Source organism: Lolium rigidum, chromosome 7, assembly GCF_022539505.1.
Source record: "Lolium rigidum isolate FL_2022 chromosome 7, APGP_CSIRO_Lrig_0.1, whole genome shotgun sequence".
In the NCBI taxonomy this organism is placed as follows: domain Eukaryota; kingdom Viridiplantae; phylum Streptophyta; class Magnoliopsida; order Poales; family Poaceae; genus Lolium; species Lolium rigidum.
In genome coordinates this window covers 234,558,424-234,569,850 of record NC_061514.1, presented here as the reverse complement: position 1 = coordinate 234,569,850, position 11,427 = coordinate 234,558,424, and positions in this window count along the sequence as shown.

Here is an 11,427-nt window from a genome sequence, read left to right as displayed (position 1 = left end):
TGATACGTCTCCGACGTATCGATAATTTCTTATGTTCCATGCCACATTATTGATGATATCTACATGTTTTGTACACATTATATGTCATATTTATGCGTTTTCCGGAACTAACCTATTGACGAGATGCCGAAGGGCCGGTTCTCGTTTTCGCTGTTTTTGGTTCCGGAAATCCTAGTAAGGAAATATTCTCGGAATCGGATGAAATCAAGACCCAGCATCCTATTTTTCCACGAAGCTTCCGTAACACCGGGAAGGACCGAGAGAGGGGCACGAGCCCACGGGACCATAGGCCGGCGCGGCTCGGGTGTGGCCCGCGCCACCCTATGGTGCCGCCGCCTCTTCGACCCTCTGACGCCGCCTCTTTGCCTATAAGAAGCCCCTCGACCTAAAACCTCGAGACGGAAGAACCACGATACGGAAAACCTTCCAGAGCCGCCGCCATCGCGAAGCCAAGATCTGGGGGACAGGAGTCTCGTGTCCGGCACCTGCCGGAGCGGGGAAGTGCCCCGGAAGGCTCCTCCATCGACACCACCGCCATCTTCATCAACGCTGCTTGTCTCCCATGAGGAGGGAGTAGTTCTCCATCGAGGCTCGGGGCTGTACCGGTAGCTATGTGGTTCATCTCTCTCCTATGTGCTTCAATACAATAATCTCATGAGCTGCCTTACATGATTGAGATTCATATGATGATGCTTGTAATCTAGATGTCGTTATGCTAGTCAAGTGAATTTTACTTATGTGATCTCCGGAGACTCCTTGTCCCACGTGTGTAAAGGTGACAGTGTGTGCACCGTGTGGGTCTCTTAGGCTATATTTCACAGAATACTTATTCACTGTCATGAATGGCGCAGTGAAGTGCGTATTTATATCTCTTTATGATTGCAATGTGTTTAGGCTCTACTCATAGTATTCATGGCGAAGTTTCTTCTTCGTTAAATTGTTATATGGTTGGAATTGGAAAATGCTACATGTAGTAACTCTAAAATGTCTTGGATAATTTGATACTTGGCAATTGTTGTGCTCATGTTTAAGCTCTTGCATCATATACTTTGCACCCATTAATGAAGAAACACTTAGAGCTTGCTAATTTGGTTTGCATATTTGGTTTCTCTAGAGTCTAGATAATATCTAGTATTGAGTTTTGAACAACAAGGAAGACGGTGTAGAGTCTTATAATGTTTACAATATGTCTTTTATGTGAGTTTTGCTGCACCGTTCATCCTTGTGTTTGTTTCAAATAACCTTGCTAGCCTAAACCTTGTATCGAGAGGGAATACTTCTCATGCATCCAAAATACTTGAGCCAACCACTATGCCATTTGTGTCCACCATACCTACCTACTACATGGTATTTATCCGCCATTCCAAAGTAAATTGCTTGAGTGCTACCTTTAAAATTCCATCATTCTCCTTTGCAATATATAGCTCATGGGACAAATAGCTTAAAAACTATTGTGGTATTGAATATGTACTTATGCACTTTATCTCTTATTAAGTTGCTTGTTGTGCGATAACCATGTTTACGGGGACGCCATCAACTATTCTTTGTTGAATATCATGTGAGTTGCTATGCATGTCCGTCTTGTCCGAAGTAAGAGAGATCTACCACCTTTATGGTTGGAGCATGCATATTGTTAGAGAAGAACATTGGGCCGCTAACTAAAGCCATGAATCATGGTGGAAGTTTCAGTTTTGGACATATATCCTCAATCTCATATGAGAATAATAATTGTTGCCACATGCTTATGCATTAAAGAGGAGTCCATTATCTCGTTGTCCATGTTGTCCCGGTATGGATGTCTAAGTTGAGAATAATCAAAAGCGAGAAATCCAAAATGCGAGCTTTCTCCTTAGACCTTTGTACGAGGCGGCATGGAGGTACCCCATTGTGACACTTGGTTAAAACATGTGTATTGCGATGATCCGGTAGTCCAAGCTAATTAGGACAAGGTGCGGGCACTATTAGTATACTATGCATGAGGCTTGCAACTTGTAAGATATAATTTACATGATACATGTGCTTTATTACTACCGTTGACAAAATTGTTTCATGTTTTCAAAATAAAAGCTCTAGCACAAATATAGCAATCGATGCTTTCCTCTTTGAAGGACCATTCTTTTACTTTTATGTTGAGTCGGTTCACCTATCTCTCTCCACCTCAAGAAGCAAACACTTGTGTGAGCTGTGCATTGATTCCTACATACTTGCATATTGCACTTGTTATATTACTCTATGTTGACAATTATCCATGAGATATACATGTTACAAGTTGAAAGCAACCGCTGAAACTGAATCTTCCTTTGTGTTGCTTCAATACCTTTACTTTGATTTATTGCTTTATGAGTTAACTCTTATGCAAGACTTATTGATGCCTGTCTTGAAAGTTCTATTCATGAAAAGTCATTGCTTTATGATTCAGTTGTTTACTCATGTCATTACCATTGTTTTGATCGCTGCATTCATTACATATGTTTACAATATGATCAAGGTTATGAAGGCATGCCACTCCAGAAATTATCTTTGTTATCGTTTACTGCTTCGGGACGAGCGAAACTAAGCTTGGGGATGCTGATATGTCTCAGACGTATCGATAATTTCTTATGTTCCATGCCACATTATTGATGATATCTACATGTTTTGTACACATTATATGTCATATTTATGCGTTTTCCGGAACTAACCTATTGACGAGATGCCGAAGGGCCGGTTCTCGTTTTCTGCTGTTTTTGGTTCCAGAAATCCTAGTAAGGAAATATTCTCGGAATCGGACGAAATCAAGACCCAGCATCCTATTTTTCCACGAAGCTTCCAGAACACCCGGGAAGGACCAGAGAGGGGGCACAGGCCCACGGGACCATAGGCCGGCGCGGCCTGGGTGTGGCCCGCGCCACCCTATGGTGCCGCCGCCTCTTCGACCCTCTGACGCCGCCTCTTCGCCTATAAGAAGCCCCTCGACCTAAAACCTCGAGACGGAAGAACCACGATACGGAAAACCTTCCAGAGCCGCCGCCATCGCGAAGCCAAGATCTGGGGGACAGGAGTCTCTGTTCCGGCACCCTGCCGGAGCGGGGAAGTGCCCCCGGAAGGCTCCTCCATCGACACCACCGCCATCTTCATCAACGCTGTTGTCTCCCATGAGGAGGGAGTAGTTCTCCATCGAGGCTCGGGGCTGTACCGGTAGCTATGTGGTTCATCTCTCTCCTATGTGCTTCAATACAATAATCTCATGAGCTTCGTTACATGATTGAGATTCATATGATGATGCTTGTAATCTAGATGTCGTTATGCTAGTCAAGTGAATTTTACTTATGTGATCTCCGGAGACTCCTTGTCCCACGTGTGTAAAGGTGACAGTGTGTGCACCGTGTGGGTCTCTTAGGCTATATTTCACAGAATACTTATTCACTGTCATGAATGGCTTAGTGAAGTGCTTATTTATATCTCTTTATGATTGCAATGTGTTTTGTATCACAATTTATCTATGTGCTACTCTAGTGATGTTATTAAAGTAGTTTTATTCCTCCTGCACGGTGTAATGGTGACAGTGTGTGCATCCGTGTTAGTACTTGGCGTATGCTATGATCATGATCTTGTTATCACCAGAATTTGACCAGATCAGAGGTGGGCCGCGATTGGAGATGGGCTTGAAGAATATACATAGAAGAAATACATGAATCGGCCTTGTGTACCAAGTTTGGGCTAAATTGCTCGTGTATCTGTACCATAGTAGGATACGTGTCGGTTAGAAGTTAGAGTTTAACCCGTGCACGGTTAGGTGCACGCCTGAATTAGAAAGTCCCCGGACTATAAATATGTATCTAGGGTTTATGAAATAAACAACAACCAACGTTCAACACAAACCAATCTCGGCGCATCGCCAACTCCCCCGTCTCGAGGGTTTCTTCCGGGTAAGCACCATGCTGCCTAGATCGCATCTTGCGATCTAGGCAGCACACGTTTATTCGTCTCCCATGCGTTGCTCGTGCTGAAGCCTTTTTGATGGCGAGCAACGTAGTTATCATAGGTGTCTTAGGGTTGGCATTGTTCTTCGTATCATATGCTGTCGTCGTGCAACCCTTAGGCATCTAGCCGTCCTTACGCCTGTCACGGGTGTAAGGGCGGCACCCCGCTTGATCATTGTTTAGTAGATCCGATCCGTTACGGTTGCTCCTTGTTCTTCAAGGATTAGTTTAATATCTGCAATAGTTAGGCCTTACAAAGGGTTGGAGGATCCAGCGGCGTGTAGGGTGTAGTTTGCTAGCCCTAGACAGGACGTTCCGAGGATCAACCTCGTGTTGGTTTTTAGGCCCTGTCTAGGATCGACTTACGATCACCGTACGCGAGCGCGAGGCCCAATCACGAGTAGGATGTTCCGATTATGCGGTGAAAACCCCAGATCGTAGTAGGTCGCTTCAGCTTTATCTTGATCAAGCAGGACCACCATCCGATCGTACACCTCGTACGTATCATGGGTGGATCGGCTCTCTGAGCCGATTCACAGGACAACCTGAGAGCCGATCGAGGCTCGTATTTAACGTTTACGTGTATGCCATGCAGGAAACTAAGCGAGGCATCATCCAACACCTTCCTGACCAGGTATAGGTCAGGTGGCACGCCCTTGCATCAGCATCGGAAGCGTGCGCAGAAGGCTTTGCGGGCCGTCGCTCGGAGGGACCAGGGCCAGCCGCAGTCCTGGGAGATTCCCGGCTCTACGATGTTGCCCGTCGCTGCCCGCCGGTGGGTTTCTGACCGCAACACATTCTGGCACGCCCGGTGGGACCATCTTCGACATCCACCGCATCGCCATCTACATCCGAGATGGCGGAAGGCACTCCGGTCAAGTACGAGGATCCGACCGAGGAGCTCAAGAAGAAGCATGACGAGATCAAGGCGGTCCTCGAAGCCGACCTCATCGGCTCTTTTCACGGAACCCGCTCCCATGGCATCAGGTGGAAGGGGTTCTCACCGAAGGCGCGCTCGATGGAGTGGACCTGTCCTCCCCGTCGGAAGAACGCACCAGGTCGGCTGCGTCGGGAGATCAACTTCATGGTGGCTCATTCGCTGCACCGCCACTCGAGAGCCTGGTGAACACTTTGGAGCGTGTCGCTCGCGCGTGATCCAGGAAATCATGAGCCATCGGTATTCTCCCTCGGGACCAGCTGCGGGGACTTACCAAGGAGAGATGCCACTCCAGTCCCGTCCACCGCTGCCGTTCGCGTTGGCAGCACCAGAAGTGCCGAATTCATCGGCATACGTCGTCTACAAGATTGGTGGTGACCCTAGTGACTACCAATTCTTACATGAGGCGCCCAAGGAGATCCCGCATGGATACACGTGCGCATACGTGCCAGACTGCAGCAAGCTGGGCACTCTCGAACCGAGGCTGCGACGGCAGGGACTACGGAACGAGCGAGGAGGAACGTCGGGAGCAGATCTTGAGAAGCAGACGTGGCTAGCTAAGTACGCCACTCCGACAAACCTCCAGAGCTCAGCTCCTGCAGTTGGCTCAGAGTTGGAAAAGCAAGCATGGCTGGCTAAGTATGCCACCCCGGCGAACCTTCAGAGTTCGACGCCTACAGCCATCACCGCGGATCAGATTTGTACAATTCTGAAAGACCAGTTCGGCATGATGCCGAAAAGGAGGACAATCGGCTATACCAAGCCGTACCCCAACGAGTACGAATTGATCCCGCTACCACCCAAATATCGGCTCCCGGACTTCACAAAGTTTAGTGGATCAGATGGTTCCAGCTCCATCGAGCATGTGAGCCGATATTTGGCACAGCTGGGCACGATCTCAGCATCAGACGAGCTGCGTGTGAGGTTCTTCGCACGGTCCCTCACGGGATCGGCTTTCGGGTGGTACACATCGCTGCCACCAAACTCGATCCGGACTTGGAAGCGGTTGGAAGAGCAGTTCCACATACGGTATCACTCGGAGGCTTCCGAGGCTGGCATTGCCGATCTAGCACAAGTACGACGGAAGCACGGGGAAACGAGTGTCGGAATACATCCAGCGCTTCGAGGACCGTTAGGAACCGATGCTATTTGGTTCACGTAAGTGAAAAAGAAGCGATCGAGTTGGCGGTGGTGGGTCTCTCATCATCGATCAAGGACGTGGCCTCCCAAGCGAGACTACCCTTCATTGGCGCACATGGTGCGAAGCTGTCGGCATATGAACAGCGCCACCCGGATGTCTACCGGGATAAATTCAAGCGCGCGGTGGTCCTGGTTGAGGCAGATGAAGATGAAGGTGCTGCGGGAGATCAAGAGGTAGCAGTGGCTGAATGGACTCGGGGGGCAAGCCCCGTGTCCTGTAAGTGGGTTAAGCCACAAGGTCCTCCAAAAGGATTCGACTTCGACGTGACCAAAGCTGAGCAGATTTTCGACCTCTTACTCAAGGAGAAGCAGCTAAAGTTACCCGAAGGCCACAAGATCCCCACGGTGCAGGAGCTGAAAGGAAAGCCGTACTGCAAATGGCATAACACGTTCACCCACGCCACCAACGACTGCAGGGTGTGGCGTCAACAGGTCCAAATGGCGATAGAACAAGGGCGGCTAATTTTCAGCCAGTACGCCATGAAGGTCGACACACATCCCTTCCCCGCCGTTAACATGGTGGAGTACACTTACCATGGAGGGTGCCAGCCAGATTTTTCGTGCAATATCAACATGGTAGGACCTGGGCACCACTCTGGTAAGGACGGAGATGAGGGCAGCTGCTCTCATAGCAAGGACACAGAGGAAGCCGCTCCATGCGATCGGCTCCGCCACGATGGCAAGCGCTACATCACAGAGGGAGAAGGGAGGAACGTAAGATATCAGCGACCTCTCTCTGATCACCTCCTCAACAAGTATGTGGGTCAAAACGACCAACGCCGGCGATACAACGACGATGATGAAAAGAATCGTCTGGCTAGGGACGACAGGAGACGTCGTCGGCATGATCGCGACGAGGAGCGATATGAGCGCCACGCCAAAGAAAAGTCGAGGGAGCAAGACGACGTGGATAGGCACTGGGACTGCCCCTTCTTCAGACACTGCTGGGATTCAGGAATGGGCCGATTGCCCACAATCGGCAACTGCCCAGAATGTAAACAAAGGAAGAAGGATGCAGCTAACGTGTCCGTGTTCAAACGTCTAGGGCCTCTCCCGCCTCGGAACAAGCATGCTGAGTCCGCTCGGGTGGAAGATCTCGGGGAACTAGAGGACGATGATGAAGAAGAAGACAAGTATCATCGGCCAAGGTGGTGCCCTGATGGGCTCAGCCGTTCCCAAAAGCGAAGGGTTCAGCGTCTACGTGGATTGGAAGAAGCTAAAAGATTATATCTGCACACGTTGAGGAAGGCACGGCCTGATCTGGCCGCCAAAATTCAGCGAACCCTGGACGAAGAAGGACGGCCACAAAGGAAAGAGTGGCGTCCCAGACAGAAAAAAGCCGATGATGAGACATCGGCTGGCACAAACATGGTCTTCATTCTTCCAACGGAGTTTAGCGCTCCAGGATTAGACGAAGTACCTGTGGCACAACTTGACTGCGGCCCACAGCCGGTCATCTTTGAGAAGCCACGAGAGAGAAGCTACAGGCATCTGAAGGCCCTGTACTTGCGAGGTTACATCAATGGGCAACCTGTCAACAAGATGTTGGTGGACACCGGAGCAGCAGTTAACATTATGCCATACTCCATGCTACGTCGGTTGGGACGCTCCAGCTCGGATCTGATCAAGACCAACGTGACACTGAGCGATTTCAACGGCCAAGCATCTGACGCACAAGGTGTTCTGAACGTGGATCTGACCGTAGGAAGGAAAACTGTCCCTACGACGTTCTTTATTATCGACAGCAAGAGCTTCTATGCTGTCTTACTAGGGAGAGATTGGATCCACGCCAACTGTTGCATCCCATCCACGATTCACCAATGCCTAATACAGTGGGATGGAGATGAGGTAGAAGTCGTCCACGCAGATGATTCAGCCGAGATTTCGACGGCTGGCATGAACGTTTGGGAGACATCAGGCCAAGAGCCACTCTCAGGCATCAATTTGGACGACCGCGAGCGCATCGACGTGACAAAGAACGGGGTTAGGCTGGTTTTATCCACCGGCCTGACCGTGTAACAAAAGCAAACATCGATGGACGAACGTGGCGATGCCGATCCGGGTGATCGGCCCCAAAGATCTATGAAGGAACATTACAAAACCTTCATTGAGCGCTTCGATCAATAGGGAGGCCGATTCCGAGCAATCGGCCAAAATTATCCTCACCATCCATTCTGTTTAGGGTCAGCGCCAACCCAATGGACAATGAGGCAATGGGTTTGCGTCGGCTGATGAGCTGGAAGAAGTCAACATTGTTCCTAACCGAGCCGACGTTCACATATAGCGCCTTGGTTAACCACAGAGCCGATTTCAGCAGTGCCCTGGCAGAATCGGCTCGGGGGGCACCTAATCGGATGAACATGTGCGATACATGTGCAGTGAAACATTGGGGGCCGATAGAAAAATCGGCCCGACCCGTAGAGAAGAAAAAAAAATTCACAGTATGAAGCCGATGCACGGCCATCGACTCTAGCACAAATTTTATGGGATCTACCAGTGGCATTTGCAAAACACAAGGACCTCCAGCTCTGTGTCAGAGGAGTTTTACTTCTGAGCCGTTGTGTGATCATCTGCAATATCGACTTTCAACGGAGGAGGGGTGATCGGCTCTGGCTGGCTCTACATGGTAGTTCTCTCAGACATGATCGAGCCTAGGTCCATTTGTTTGAATTGTGTGTCCTCGTCTGTGTTTCGCCTTGACTGAGACTCGGGGGGTAGCTGGCCTGGTGGATGCTCTGTTTTTGAAAGCCGATTGGGTGGCCATCGGCTAGTCCTACGTCGTGATTTTCGTCAAGGGTGGTGATCCAGCAGAACTCAAACTCATTGATCGAAAAGATGAAGGATAGTTCATGAGGGCTTGATGCGCTGACATCAGCTTATTGAGCTTTGACCAAGATTGCAATCACCCCGTGGTCGAAGAGATGAAGGGCGAATTATGAGAGACCGATGCGTTGCCATCGGCTCATTGAGAATCGGCTTAAAAGAAATCGGCAAAATCAAATTGGGGAAACTTCTTCATTAATGAACAGGATTTCTTACAAAGAAAGAGCCGATTGCTCAAAGAAGGAAGACCCATAGGAAAGACCGGAAGAGGAAGAGGAGGAAGAAGACATGGCTGCGGAGGAATGGGGGTTCTTTGCCGATGGTTAGTACGAAGCAGGAGGGTGAAAAGGCGAACTGATCAATCGGCACGGTTAAATAATGAGGAGCCTAGTGGAGATTCAATGCCACAGCAGTTTCCGAGGAAGTGGTGCCCAACAGAAGGGAAAAATAAATTGTCAGGCCACGCGGAGAAGTGGAGGAGGCAAGGCATCGTGATGAAGGATTCTGCGGCGGTTTCTGCTCTGCCACGACATGACCCGACGAAGGAAAAGCGTAATGATTTTGGAAATGTTATTTCCAAAACCAGGGGGGCATGTGTTATCACCAGAATTTGACCAGATCAGAGGTGGGCCGCGATTGGAGATGGGCTTGAAGAATATACATAGAAGAAATACATGAATCGGCCTTGTGTACCAAGTTTGGGCTAAATTGCCCGTGTATCTGTACCATAGTAGGATACGTGTCGGTTAGAAGTTAGAGTTTAACCCGTGCACGGTTAGGTGCACGCCTGAATTAGAAAGTCCCCCGGACTATAAATATGTATCTAGGGTTTATGAAATAAACAACAACCAACGTTCAACACAAACCAATCTCGGCGCATCGCCAACTCCCCCGTCTCGAGGGTTTCTTCCGGGTAAGCACCATGCTGCCTAGATCGCATCTTGCGATCTAGGCAGCACACGTTTATTCGTCTCCCATGCGTTGCTCGTGCTGAAGCCTTTTTGATGGCGAGCAACGTAGTTATCATAGGTGTCTTAGGGTTGGCATTGTTCTTCGTATCATATGTTGTCGTCGTGCAACCCTTAGGCATCTAGCCGTCCTTACGCCTGTCACGGGTGTAAGGGCAGCACCCCGCTTGATCATTGTTTAGTAGATCCGATCCGTTACGGTTGCTCCTTGTTCTTCAAGGATTAGTTTAATATCTGCAATAGTTAGGCCTTACAAAGGGTTGGAGGATCCAGCGGCGTGTAGGGTGTAGTTTGCTAGCCCTAGACGGGACGTTCCGAGGATCAACCTCGTGTTGGTTTTTAGGCCCTGTCTAGGATCGGCTTACGATCACCGTACGCGAGCGCGAGGCCCAATCACGAGTAGGATGTTCCGATTATGCGGTGAAAACTCCAGATCGTAGTAGGTCGCTTCAGCTTTATCTTGATCAAGCAGGACCACCATCCGATCGTACACCTCGTACGTATCATGGGTGGATCGGCTCTCTGAGCCGATTCACGGGACAACCCGAGAGCCGATCGAGGCTCGTATTTAACGTTTACGTGTATGCCATGCAGGAAACTAAGCGAGACATCATCCAACACCTTCCCGACCAGGTATAGGTCAGGTGGCACGCCCTGCACCAGCATCGGAAGCGTGCGCAGAAGGCTTTGCGGGCCGTCGCTCGGAGGGACCAGGGCCAGCCGCAGTCCTGGGAGATTCCCGGCTCTACGGTGTTGCCCGTCGCTGCCCGCCGGTGGGTTTCTGACCGCAACAGATCTCTTGTAGATTGTGAAGTTAACTATTGCTATGATAGTATTGATGTGATCTATTCCTCCTACATAGTGTGAAGGTGACAGTGTGCATGCTGTGTTAGTACTTGGTTTAGTCGTGTCGATCTTTCATGCACTCTAAGGTTATTTAAATATGAACATTGAATTGTGGAGCTTGTTAACTCCGGCATTGAGGGTTCGTGTAATCCTACGCAATGTGTTCATCATCCAACAAAAGAGTGTAGAGTATGCATTTATCTATTATGTTATGTGATCAAAGAGTAGAGTGTCCACTAGTGAAAGTCTAATCCCTAGGCCTTGTTCCTAAATACTGCTATCGCTGCTTGTTTACTTGTTTCTTTGCGTTACTACTGCTACCATATTACCACCATCAACTACACGCCAGCAAGCTATTTTCTAGCGCCATTACTACTGCTCATATTCATTCATACCACCTGTATTTCACTATCTCTTCGCCGAACTAGTGCACCTATTAGGTGTGTTGGGGACACAAGAGACTTCTTGCTTTGTGGTTGCGGGGTTGCATGAGAGGGATATCTTTGACCTCTTCCTCCCTGAGTTCGATAAACCTTGGGTGATCCACTTAAGGGAAACTTGATGCTGTTCTACAAACCTCTGCTCTTGGAGGCCCAACACTGTCTACAAGAATAGAAGCTCCCGTAGACATCACGCCACCTGAAGGAGGTTTTGTATTGGTAGAACCCGTCATGACTATGCCCACGCGATC